Source organism: Panthera pardus, unplaced genomic scaffold (genome assembly GCF_024362965.1).
Source record: "Panthera pardus isolate Hobbes unplaced genomic scaffold, ASM2436296v1 HiC_scaffold_13, whole genome shotgun sequence".
In the NCBI taxonomy this organism is placed as follows: Eukaryota; Metazoa; Chordata; class Mammalia; order Carnivora; family Felidae; genus Panthera; species Panthera pardus.
Genome location: NW_026526688.1, coordinates 16,991,429 through 17,004,232, shown reverse-complemented (window position 1 = coordinate 17,004,232; position 12,804 = coordinate 16,991,429). Strand labels below are relative to the sequence as shown.

The following is a 12,804-nucleotide window of genomic DNA, read 5'->3' as shown; positions in this document are numbered from 1 at the left end:
ATAACATCATAACCGTTACGGGTTGAACTGGGTCTCCCAAAAGATATATTGATGTCCTAAGCCCCTAAACCTGAGAATGTGACCTTCTTTAAAAACAGGGCCTTTGCAGGTGTGGTCAAGTTAAGATGAGGTCATAATGAATTAGGGCGGGCCCTACTCCAATGACTGGCAGCCTTCTAAGAAAAGAGAAATTTGGACACAGATACACAGAGGGAAGATGATTATGGGAAGGTGGAAGAAGAGGTTGGAATGATACTGTCAGAAGCGAAGGGACACCAGAGATTTCTGGCAACCGCCAGGGGCTAGGTAGAGGGAAGGAAGGATCTTTCTCTAGGGCCTTCAGAGAGCATGGCTCTACTCACCCTTAGATTTGGACTTCTAGCCTCCACCACTCTGAGACAGGAAATTTCTGTGGTGTAAAGCCAACCAGTTTGTGGTGCTCTGTTACAACAGCCCCTAGGACTGTTATCATCATAACCATTTTGATGTCAAAGATGAAGCTTGTGACGTTTAAGCAATTGCCCGAGACGACCTAAGTAGTAACACGTACTCCTGACTGCATACATGGAATGAGCTGTAGACTGTTCACTTACGGTTATTTCTCCTCAATGGCTGAACAAATTTTGAGATAAAATTTAGTGAATTCTCTACTTGACCTTTACATCAAACCACAGGCAAATGTGTCTGACTCATGTGTTTAAAAAACTCTATTCCATAAATATCTGACCTTGAAAAAGACCAACTAAAAATTGTCCATAATGCCTACATTCATTCTGGCCCTCTCTCTTACTGTACTTTATGACCAACACTTTTTAGTCTCATGTGAACTTGAAAAGTCTCATAAAGTAGGCCCCGACTTTCTCATTGTTGTTGCTGTTTATTTAAATATAACATGAGGGGTGTCTGGCTGGCTCCGTCAGAAGAGCATGTAATCTGGGGGTTGTGAGTTCGAGCCCCATGTTGGATGTAGAGATTAGTAAAATAAATAAATAGATATCTAGACAGATAAACAGACAAATAAATAAATAAAACGTGAACATATTTTATGCCATAAATAAGAAAGTTCTAGGTTCAAGACTCCTTGCCTTCTCAGAGTTTTCAATGCTCAAATGCACTGTAAAAGCCTAAGAAAGGGACATGATTTTCAGGATTTCTCTCTCTTTTTTTTTTGCTTGTGGTGCCCTTTTTGAATAGCTACTCACAGAACACACTTTTAAAAATATCATTCCATGGGGTGTCTGGGTGACTCAGTTGGTTGAGCATCCGACTGCAGCTCAGGTCATGGTCTCTCATGAGTTCAAACCACGCATCAGGCTCTGTGCTGACAGCTCAGAGCCAGGAGCCTGCTTCGGATTCTGTGTCTCCCTCTCTCTCTTCCCCTCCCCTGTGCATGCTCTGTCTCTGTCTCTCAAAAATAATTAAATGCTAAAAAATTTTTTTAAATATCATTCTACATAGTTATTTTTAAATAATTTTAATAGAACATCTTCCATGTAGAAGTACCATATCTATTTAATCAGTCCCTTATTATAGACATCAAGTAATCATTACCTTTAATGTATTCCTTGCATACTTTGTAAAACTCCCATACTTTTGAAAATATCATCGCTTGATGATTCTAAGATGCACACTGTCTGCAATTTAACAGCCCAGGAAACAATGTATTTCTCAGCCTGGTAGCAACTGTGATACCCTTGTCCTGTGTATACGTCGTCGTCGTAACTCACCAAATGTAAGAAAATACAGAAAACACAAGTGGTACACTCACTTTAAGAAGTACTCCTTACACACTCACTCTCCTGATGCCATAGTGCAGGGCTTCTTAAACTTTGAGGGTCTTAGAATGTTCTGGAATACCAACACAGAATACAAGAAGCCCAGGCTTGTTGAAATGGAACGTGGTCTATGCCTCTATTACCATTTTTCTGATTCAGATACAGGCCAAACTTTGAAAATTGTCAAGTAGATGATGATGGTGTGTGTTGGGGGGGGGGGGAGCATGAATACCAATGTCCCTGATCTAAATATCATTCAGAAAAGTTGAACCCTGAATATAAAAAATTTTTAGGAATAATTTAACTACTTTCACTTTCTTTATTTGTATGTGCAGTAGTAGAGGATGAAATGTAAATAATCGCCTTTAAAAGAGCTCTCTCAACAAATGACAAAAATGCTAAGGTAGAAAAGAACACTGTGACAATGTCATCGGCAAGTTTTTTCTTCTTTCTAGTGGAACATAAATACTGGCATATCTAATGATTTATGGGTCCTTCGTTTTGTTGGCACTTCCTTTGGCACCTAATATAATACCTTACATAAAGAAGGGGCTCACCAAATATCTCATAAAAATAGGCAATAAAAGAAATCAGAACATAAAACCCTATGAAAATACACTTCCATTAAAATATACTGCCTACATCAATGTGTTCGAAAGCTATCTTCCTAAAATACAAACATGATCACCTCTTTGTTCTTTTCAAACACCCTATGGTGGTTTCCCATTTCCTGAAGGACAAACTCCAAGGTCCTTAATGAGGAGAACAAGGTATTTCACAAACTATCACACGTCTACCTTTTCAGTCTCATCTCTTCTTGTGCCTGCCCCAGCCTGCGCTTCAGCTACATTCAACTCCTTGGGTTCCCCAAACTGCAAATTTGCTTTCCTGTCTCTGTGCTGCCCTGGAAATCCTATCCCTGATTTCCCGGACTAGCAAGCCCCTCTTTATCCTTTTGGCCCAGCTTCAGTACAGCCCCTTCATGCAGCTCAGGGACTAGCCATTTTCTCGTCTCCCATGACTGCCTGGATACAGTCGTACTGAAAGGCAAATCACATTGTAACATAACTACTTATTCACTCGTATTTTCTCCCACCCAGAATGTGAGCTGTAATTTAGTAATCTAACACCGGATGAGGTTCTTGGCATGTAGTACAGGATAAAGGAATGCTTGTTGGATTGAATCGAGGGATGGCCTTGGAGGAAGATACAATTCACCTGTGACTTCCCCCGCCGGCTCATTCATTCATTTGTTCATTCATCATATCTGCCTCTACACACCAGGTGCTGTGCTAAGCAATGGATATAGGGTGAAGACAAAACAAACGATCCCCGCTCTCCTGAAGTTTATAATCCCGGAGGACAGACAGAGTTTAAATAAATAAGAGCACAAGGAGAGTGTAACCGCACAACGTGCACGGTCTCTCCGTCATTGGGCTGCCCTAAAGCCCTGTCTGTGAGTGGTGTCGCTTTCAAAGTCCAGTTGTATACTTGAAGAAAAAGGTGACTCTTTCCTAAAAGGGCCACTCTGACACAAAACATGACTGATGACCCCTGGCTGATACCTGGCAGACAGAGGGAGCTTGCTGCCTACACACAATCGTTCCCCATTTCTTCTTCAATAATAGAACACTGATTTATCTAGGGCTACGTGTGTCCAGCTCAAAGACGGCACTTTTGAACCTCACTTGTAACTGGGAATGGGCAACGAGATATCAGTAGAAATACTGGAGTTACGGAAAGGTTCTTTACAAGAGGCCAACTCATAATATGATAGGTCGATTATATCTTGATTTTAAAAAAGAAAAAAAAGGAGGCCAACTCAAGTGGAAAATGTGCCCCCTTGCACTCCTTTGCTTTTTCTTGCCTGGAACATGTACATGATGTCTGCGGTACAAGCAGCCATTCTAGACTGTGACTATGCCTTAAGGATAGAAGCCGCTTTCAAAAGATGGCAGAACAGGGACCCTGGGGCCAGCTTTCTACTAGCCTTGAACTTTTTGTCTCTCACTTCGGCATGGTCTTGTTTAAGCACTGTAATTTGGGTTTGCACGTATATTCAGCCAATCCTAATCCTAACAGATAACCGTGATAAAACTATTTCTCATGTTACCAAAAATTGAACAATAACCTGAGTTTGTTTATAATTGCTGAGTTGAAAACCTTTTCATATATTACCTTACTTGATCCACATAAAAATCCTGTCAGAAAATCAGGGGATCCATTCATGTCACCTAATTTATGAAAGGACAGCCACCAACCCCCTCACGTATCTTGGACTTGGCTCATGGTATTCCCTTGGTTTATAGACTTGGTTATGTCGTTCCTTCATTAAGTCCTCCTCCTTATCCTTCAAGACGTAGTTTAGTATCAGCTCTCAGAAGAGTTTTCTTTATCCACCCTCATGCCCACAGTAAGTTAGCTGTGAAATGATTTTTGTGCTAATTTAAACCCACAAGGACTGTTTACAAAATTAATCTTCTTCCTTCGATGTACAAATTGTCCAAGACTATTCTTGCTCGTTACCAGTTTAAGCCAACTCACCGGCAACTAGGACCTGCGAGTCTTTCTTTTGAGGACAAAGGAAATGAATTCTGACTTGGGTAGGCGTGGGAAAAGAATCGCCATTCTTGATTATCATCCTAACGGGAAAAAATGAAGCCCCCGTCCAGGATTCCTCAAGATCACATGCTTTATCTTCCCAAGCTGTGTATGCTGTCACTGGTGGGCCTTTAACTGGGTATCTACGACATCCAGGCGTTTTTGTCTGGGGCGGGGGGGGGGGGGGGGGGGGGGGTTGTTTTTCAACCATTTTTCCCATTTGGCCATTTCAACCAATTCTCACATCAGGCAGTCGGATTCTCAAACATGTACCACACCAGGTATTACTCAGACCTCATCACATTATTTGTTCATTTTGACGAGTAAGTCAAAATTCTAACCGAACAATTCTAACCCCACGTGCCTGTAAAGGGGGTCGAGCCCCTCTGGCTGTCGTTTCTGTGAGATTTGCGCATGTGGCTCCCGCGGGCTTCGGCGGCCGCCTCTTCAGAGTTGGCAGAAACGGCCCAGCTTTCACCTCGCGCCTCCTAGTGCGTTTCAGCGGCTCAGGTGAAAGCGGCAGCATTTGTTCTAAAACGCTTCTTGCCAGGTTGTGTTTGCCAAGGCTGATGTGTTTCGTCACTAATTCAATAACGCGGTGACGGCAGGGCCCCCAGGCTTTTCTGTGCGACCGGGCATCGCGGCCATGGCCGCGGCCCGGAGGCACCTGGGCGTCACTGTTTCCAGAGGAAACAATGGTTAAGTGGAAAAGGTCACCAGAGATACACTCCGTTGATCTGGTCAGAGTGCCTCTCGGAGAACAAAGTGTGGCCCTTCACAGCGGAGTGAACGCAAGCAGCCTCCTCTTTCCAGGTCACTTTCCAAGCCTATCATTATGAAGTATAAACAACCAAATTCCGTGGGAGCAAGTGCGCTTTTTCTATATTGCTCACAGGCTCTCTGGCAACGCAGGCCTAAAAAGAAGACCCGTATGATTTTCTTTGGCAGGAGCAAGCAAGACATATTTGTGTTTGGGCTCACCAGGGCTGGGGGTGGGCTGCGGTGGGAGGGGCAGGGAGAGTTCATCGTTCGCTAGCTTTTTCTTTTGCTATGGGCTGATGCTACAATTTTTCCCCCACCTGGTAGCGACGCGTATTAATGCCCGTTTTAAGATAAAGTTGTTCTTGTAAGCTACCGTGATTGGAGACGTCCATAAACCCGGAGCTTGATAAACCTGAAATATTCAAAACAATGTTGTTATTATTAACCGGTCAAGACCAAGTTCTCCGGGTTTAGGCCTGGCCAAATCTTCTTCCTGTACGTCCTGCCACATCGTCCCTGTTCTTCACCTGGACAGAATGTAGGACTCCAAGTGAGTTTTGGTAATTGCTAATGCAATGTTCTTTTGTGGTGCACACATGTTATTTTTTGTGTTCATAGACACTCAGATTTTAAAACCAGTTTTATATGGCTGGCATTTATATGCTTATCGTTCGCCCTTTGGTAGGGTTTTGTTCTTCTGTAATCATTTTCTCATTTTAATTTATTCAATAAGTAGTTTTCCAGGAAGCCTTCCCTCTGCTGGGTTTGTTTCGGTTTCTGGTACCTCTGATTTGTCAAGGTCGTTCTGGATTCTTATCAAGGTCAGACTCTCTCAGAGGATGTGAAGGCATCTGATTAATAGCCTGTGGGTCAGTCTGCTTCCCAGCATACATTATTCTTAGCGGATGGAATCTTAAAAATAAATCCAATTTGCTTTGCTGAGATATTCCAATCCTCTTTCTAATCCTGCCCAACGTAGTTGTCACCCTTCCCATCTTGGTCCTACGTAACAGTGTATTGTTCATTTCATTGCTAATGTAACTAAACATGCAAGATTTGAGAACAAACTTTAGCATATTCTAGTCTATTTGTTGCTAGGAATTAGAAATTCAGTCTAAGCCTCATAATAGCCTGTGCTGTCCCATTAAACAAACCATGCTCAAATTCTATTCCCTAAGTTGTACAAAGAGCTTCTTTGTTACACCAGGGACCGGATCCCTTGGTAGACTGTCACCCAGCTGTGGAAGCTGGAGGGATAGGTGAGGCTGCAGGAGAACATGTTGCTTTGATCAACAGTTATCTCGCTGATTTTTACAGTGGCGAGGGAACCAGATTAAGAAGGATTTCAACATGGGAACCAAGGGATAAGTGGCTTAATAACAGTAAAGCAGGAAATACAGCAAAATAACAGACTTCTTTCAATAAAGTACAAAATATTTCCGATACTTTCTACCAAAATGGTCTCTTAATAATGTTAATAATCATAATGATAATAACCACCTTAATCCGTCCCTAACTTATCAACTCGTAGCTTTAACTCTGATAGTTAGGCCCTCATCAAGTAATCTTACCTTAAATCCGTTTGTGTTCTGAACACTATCTTTTGTTTTTATTTTAATCCTTTTTTGAGAGCTTTTTATCTTGACAACAAAAATTTTCAACTTACAGAGAACTGGAAAGAATAGTAAAATAAACTAGAAATACCCTTCACCCAAGATTCACCAGGTATTGGTGTTTTGCTGTATTTTGCTAGCCCTCGGTAAACAAATCCATATCTATCTATCCATCCATCCATCCATCCATCTACGTATTTATCATTACAAGAGCTAAATTATGCCATACATACACACACACTACAAATATACTTTTACGCATTATTATTCTTTCTGATGAATTAGGTGACCCTTCAACACGTTTCCTAAGAACTTTAACGCCACAACATAATCACCAAGTTATGCAAATCTAAAACGCAAACAACACTATTACCAAATATACAGTCCACATTCACATTCACCAGTTGTCTCAATGATGTACTTGCTGCACCTGTTCCTGGCCCAGCCCCTGGTCCAGGGTCGCACACAGCCCTCCACTGGCCTCCTTGCCCTCCTTCCATCTGTCCCAGCTCCTCGACCCTCTTTTTCACTCGTGCTACATACTATTTACTATTTTAAACATGAGAGCGATATTAATTTTTCCACTCACTTCTGCTGCCACATTTTTTGTGATGAGATTTGTAGGACCTTAGGTTTTGTTTGGGAAAATCATTCTTCATATGATGCCCGTAGTATTCAGTATTTTTCATACTGAAAAAAACATTCTGCATGGAGATTTTCACCCACTTCCAAAGAATAAAAACCAAAACAATTAGCAGTAGGAATTACTGGCTTCTCTTGGCATGCCAATGGATATCTTATCAAGTTCTAGTTATGTCATAAATTTAATTATAACACTTACATATATAAAACTTTTGAAAATGCTTTTAATGACCATTTTGTTTAAAATTCCACATGAAGACAACAACCTCAACGGAGGAAAGAGGCTAAAAGGGATGGACAGGAAATGTATAGGAGGAGGTAAGCGAAAAGATCATCAAACATGAACAGATATTTAGGGGCAACTGGGTGGCTCAGCAGTTAAAAGTCTGACTTCGGCTCAGGTCATGATCTCGCGGTTCGTGGGTTCAAGCCCCATGTCGGGCTCTGTGCTGACAGCTCAGAGCCCGGAGCCTGTTATGGATTCTATTGTCTCCCTCGTTTTCTGCCCCTCCCCGACTCGTGCTCGGCCTCTCTCTGTCTCTCAAAAATAAACGTTTAAGAAAAAATTTTTTTTTAACATGAAGAGATATGTAATTGTGTTAGTAATTAGAGAAACGCAAATTAAGACAATAACAAGCTATTACTCCGCACCTATTGCATTGGCAAAAATTTTAAAGCAGTGTAATGCCAAGTGTCCTACCATGGCTGATTGGAGCAAAGATTAGAATCTGACACAGAGCATTCTAGGTAGAAAGCTGCTGGCAATTTATGAAGCATCTCATTTGGCTCAGAAAGATGAGATGGAAAAATCCTATTCGTTCCCTGAAAAATCTGTATTTAGCAATTTTTTTTTTTTTTTAATGAACAAGTTAAGGAGGGACAATGAACGTCAGAGACATGAGGTAGAGCAGAACCAGAAGGGTCATGACAGGCACGGTGGCCAGAGCTGGGAGGGGTAGGGCTTGGGGGAGGTGAAGAAGCCAAAGGGCGCAGAAATAACAGAGCTCCCCCACAGAGAGTGATATATAACAATTACTCAAGAGAGCATGAGGGGCACCACGAGACATAGAAATTAGCCTCAGTTTCTGCCAGTCTTTTACTCGGAGTAGCTTGGGTGTTTTCCAGTTCTCTTTTGGGGGACTGGCATCTGGGGACATAGTGACGCAAGAACATACAAGATTTTTTCAAAAGAAGGCCCTCAAAATTCCCAAGGAAAATGGCTAAAAATATTCTCACACCTAGCCAAAGAATCAGTCACAGGTAGGTGTGGAATAAAGACATTTTCAGACCTGCAATCCAAAGAAAACCCACCCTCAAACACAAAATGAACTAAGATGTTTCTTAATAACTTTTTCTTTAATTTTTTTTTAGTTAACATATGGTGCAATATTGGTTTCAGGAGTGATAACTTTTTTAGCATGCCAACATTTAATCAAAATCACTTAAGTTTTTCTGAAGTTATAATACTGACAAAGGTGTGATATTGAAAAGGTGGATTGAAACACAGACTTCACACTCTCCAGTCATTCAGCACATGTTCAGACAGTGTTTTAGGTCCTCGTCCAAATTGTTTTAAGATACTGAAATATCTTAAAGTTATAATTAAGGGGCGCCTGGGTGGCGCAGTCAGTTAAGCCTTGATCACCGCTCAGGTCACAATCTCATGGTTTGTGGGTCTGAGCCCCACGTCGGGCTCCACGCTGACAGTGCAGAGCCTGCTTGGGGTTCTCTGTCTCCATCTCTGTCTCTCTCAGCCCCTCCCCCACTTGCTCCCTCTCTCTCTCTCAAAATAAATAAACATTTAAAAAAAGAAAATTAAAACATGGACGGCAAGTAAGACACGGATGGACAAGGTTGGCTTTTGGGGACGTGACAGAGCAGAAGAGTCAGACATGAAAGGACATAGCTAACAAGTCAACGGGACACAAAAAGTATGGCAACAGTAGAGGGACATCCCAGGTACAGCAGAAGCATGGCGGAGGCCCCTGCGTACTCTGCCTGGGAGTGTCATTGGCGGGGTGGTCTATTTGAGCAAGGTGTTGACAGATTATGTAGAAAAGGCAGATTTGGATGGAGGTCAAAGGTACTGGGCAGCTAAAATCTGGCTGAGAAGCTTTGAGGTAGCAGGGCCATCTGCTAGACAGGGAAGCAAGAAATAGGAGTAATGCAAGGTTACTGAAACGTGAGGAGTGAGGAACGGATTACGAGGCGGAAGTTGAAGGGAGGGGCAAGTTCAAGGTGCCACACGCTGAAAATAACTGAAGGGAAGGTAACTTAAATGAGAACAGGTGAGCAGGCTTCAAACAATATGGAGTCACGAGGACTGTACCAAGCAGAAAGGCCCATCCCCTAGATCTGTTAACCCTGAGGTGGCTCAAACCTACCAGATGTGAATGTGGTTGGAGAGGGAAGGGAAATGGGGTCACCAAATCTGCATCCACGGGGTTCTTAGCATACTAACGTTGGTGAATTGCTACGGAAGGCAAGCGTGCCGCTGGGGGTAGGGAGATGCAATCCTGGGAAAACACTAAATCGATGACTACTAACAAATAAAGCATCTACATTTACAAATCCAAAGTGTTAGCGCGGCTCTTTCAAACAGGTTGCTAGAAATGAAAAAAATGGGATGGTGTCTTAGAAATACATCGCATAGACCGTGACCGGTGACAGTATTGAAGAGAGGAGTGGGGATTTTGCAGAAAATATAAACGGTTAACAGCGTTAATCATGGGGAATTCCCAAAGGAGGTGACATTTTAAGGAAGGATGGGGTGTGATCCATCTAACAGAGAAAGTAAAACTATTCCTGCTTTGGAGATAATGTGTAAAGCAAAAGGTTTTTAATTTGGTTTGGATTGTTAAAGTATTTTTAAATTAAAAATAAGTTATAATTAGGTTAAATTAAATAAGTTATAGTTAAATTAAAAATAAGTTATAATCATTTTCTGCAATAGGAAAGGGGAATTTTTAAAATTCTATCTTAAATTGTATAATACATCAAAATATATTCAAATAACTAGATGCATGAAATCCATAGGCTGCCTCTTATAAAATATCCTTATGTGATTCGGTTGTTGTTGGCCCTATATAATGAGTCGTAGGGCTTTGTTTCAATCACGTGGCTACAAGCTCTTCATTTAAAAACACAAAGTATAGGGGTGCCTGGGTGGCTCAGTCCATTAAGCGGCTGACTTTGGCTCAGGTCATAATCCTGCAGTTTGTAGTTTGGAGCCCCAGGTCAAGCTCTGTGCTCAAAGCACAGAGCTTGGAGCCTGCTTCAGATTCTGCGTTTCCCTCTCTCTCTACCCCTCCCCGACTCACGGTCTGTCTCTCTCTCTCTCTCAAAAATAAAAAAAAAAACAATTTTTTTAAACAATAAAAATAAATAAACAAAAACACAAAGTCTAACTGCCCACATCTGCCAATCTCCCTTACGCCCATTCGATGACGTGAAGGTAGAATCTGTTTTGACAATGATTCCAATTAGCGTCTCTACAGTGACTTACATGTTATTAACCTGGAAAGACCCGAATCCATCTACCCAGAAGGGCTTCCCTTTCTCAATTTCACATGGAGCACTGGCTCATCTAGCAAAAGTTCCTCACGAAAGCTGAAAACTCAGAGCACTTGTGCTATCGGTGAAACATTTAGAAAGACACCGGAAGCTACCCTCCGCGAAAAATGAGGAGTTTGGTGAAAAGAAATTAACAAGCTGTGTCGGTGTGCCGCACATGATCAGCCATGCCTGCTGTCTAAGTCTGTCTGTTGGTTGTTGCCATGACTACGAAAAGCCAGTGGAACCCAATGAGCTGTCTGCAGCAGTGCTGAGAGGGCCAGCCATTTTACTTATGGAAAACCGTGTGGCATATTCTGCTGAGCGTCGCCCTGGAAGAAGCATTTTCGAAAGATCCATTCAGAGAAGAGAGAAGAAATGGGCAGGCTAGCACGCAGTTATTACGGCCAAGCATGCCCGCGAGCTGCCGTTTGGACAAGCTGTTGCCTGCTGTTCCCGTGAGCTGATTTGAGAAAGTGGAAGGCAGAGGGATCATGCTGCATATCTGCTATCAGACGGCAGAAGAGGGTTTTGTCTTGGGCAGGCAAGCTTCCCCTGCAATGTTATCGCAGCTGCTCTCTAGCTGCTTATCCTGAAAACTAGTGACCCCAAAGGAGGGCGTTACCATCTGCGAACGGCGGTCCTGCGCGCGGCTGCTGCATATGAGCCGCAGGTCTGAAGAAGCAGGTGTGTGCTCCGATGGGCACCGGACTGTAACGCAGGCGGGCGCTCTCGGGTGTACCTGCTTCCTGTTAACAGATTGTTGGCTCGCAGAGAATCTGCCTACACGCTGAGACCGAGGCTGGGAAGGAGGTCCCTGCGTATCTTCTTGACTGACAGAGGTAAGCTTCTTTGCCTTTTTTTTTTTTTTTAAAGCAATGCATAACAATAATTTGGAGCAAAACTTAACCTCAAAGATTTACACTCATTGTGCTTTCTGGATTTCCCAGAGAAGCATACACACACACACACACACACACACACACACACACTTCCATAAAATAGTGTCAGAAACATAGAGTTGTTATAGTGACTTGGGCTCCGGAAATTGTATGACAAAAAAAAAAAAAATTACAATATGCCTTGGGGTTTAAGATATTTAGTGTTGTAACAAACCATGACAGCTTGTTGTTCTGGACAGTCTTCATAACCAACAACCTTTCTCCCTTATACACAATGGATCCTTTTATTAACTGTACTTTGACATATATTAAGAGAACTACATGGAAAATCAGCAGTGTGAAAATTATGGAGCATTTCTGAAGCTTCATAAATGATTTCTTTGACAGCCCTTAACAGCATACCCACGTATACATTTCAATCAAGGAATTCCGTTCCCTATTTAGGTCACAATAGCCAGTGGATTTTGCACTTGCTTATTTTGAGCTTAGAGTCGTGGCGTGCCGTTTGATTTACTTCAGGGTGGTTGTAAAGCAAACGGTGTAGATATTGGAAGCGGCTCACACTTCCTTTCCTAGTATCACGCATGCCACGCTAGCCCAGAGCACAACACCCCCATTGTGCTCCCCCCCCCCCCCCCCCCCCGCCTCAGCATCCAAGGAAAGAAAGGAAGGGAGATCTCTGCACTGAGTTCAAGCACGGCTATATAGTATGTGCCGGTAAACTTCTTCTATTGCCCAGTTTTTCTCCCAAGCGGATAGGTTTCAGAGACAGAGACTGAAACCAAACACACTGCACACCTCCTGCAAACACTAACGTTTGCTGTGGAGGTTTGTTGTCAACAGCACAGACTTTGGATTGCAGGACGAGTTGCCCCTTAGTGAGTATTTCTTTGATTGAGAGTCTCTGAGGAACAGAGCTGTTTCTGTGCATTGAAATGGGTCAAATCAAAAGCATTG

At 42.6% G+C, this 12,804-nt stretch overlaps 1 protein-coding gene across 7 annotated transcripts in view; it reads left to right on the top strand.

Annotated features, from left to right (window-relative positions):
- SORBS2 (sorbin and SH3 domain containing 2) overlaps positions 1-12,804 on the top strand; it is a 347,250-nt gene that overhangs the window by 115,338 nt on the left and 219,108 nt on the right. For 2 of the 7 annotated variants that reach the window (XM_053900891.1, XM_053900892.1), the window contains exon 1: positions 11,222-11,787. The exons of 1 other annotated variant lie outside the window; for it this stretch is intronic. The gene's annotated coding sequence lies outside the window, so the exon portion shown is untranslated. Of the gene's footprint in view, positions 1-11,210; positions 11,788-12,804 lie in introns of those variants that run through there. 4 more of the 7 variants (XM_053900848.1, XM_053900890.1, XM_053900889.1 and 1 more) reach the window with 4 other exon arrangements.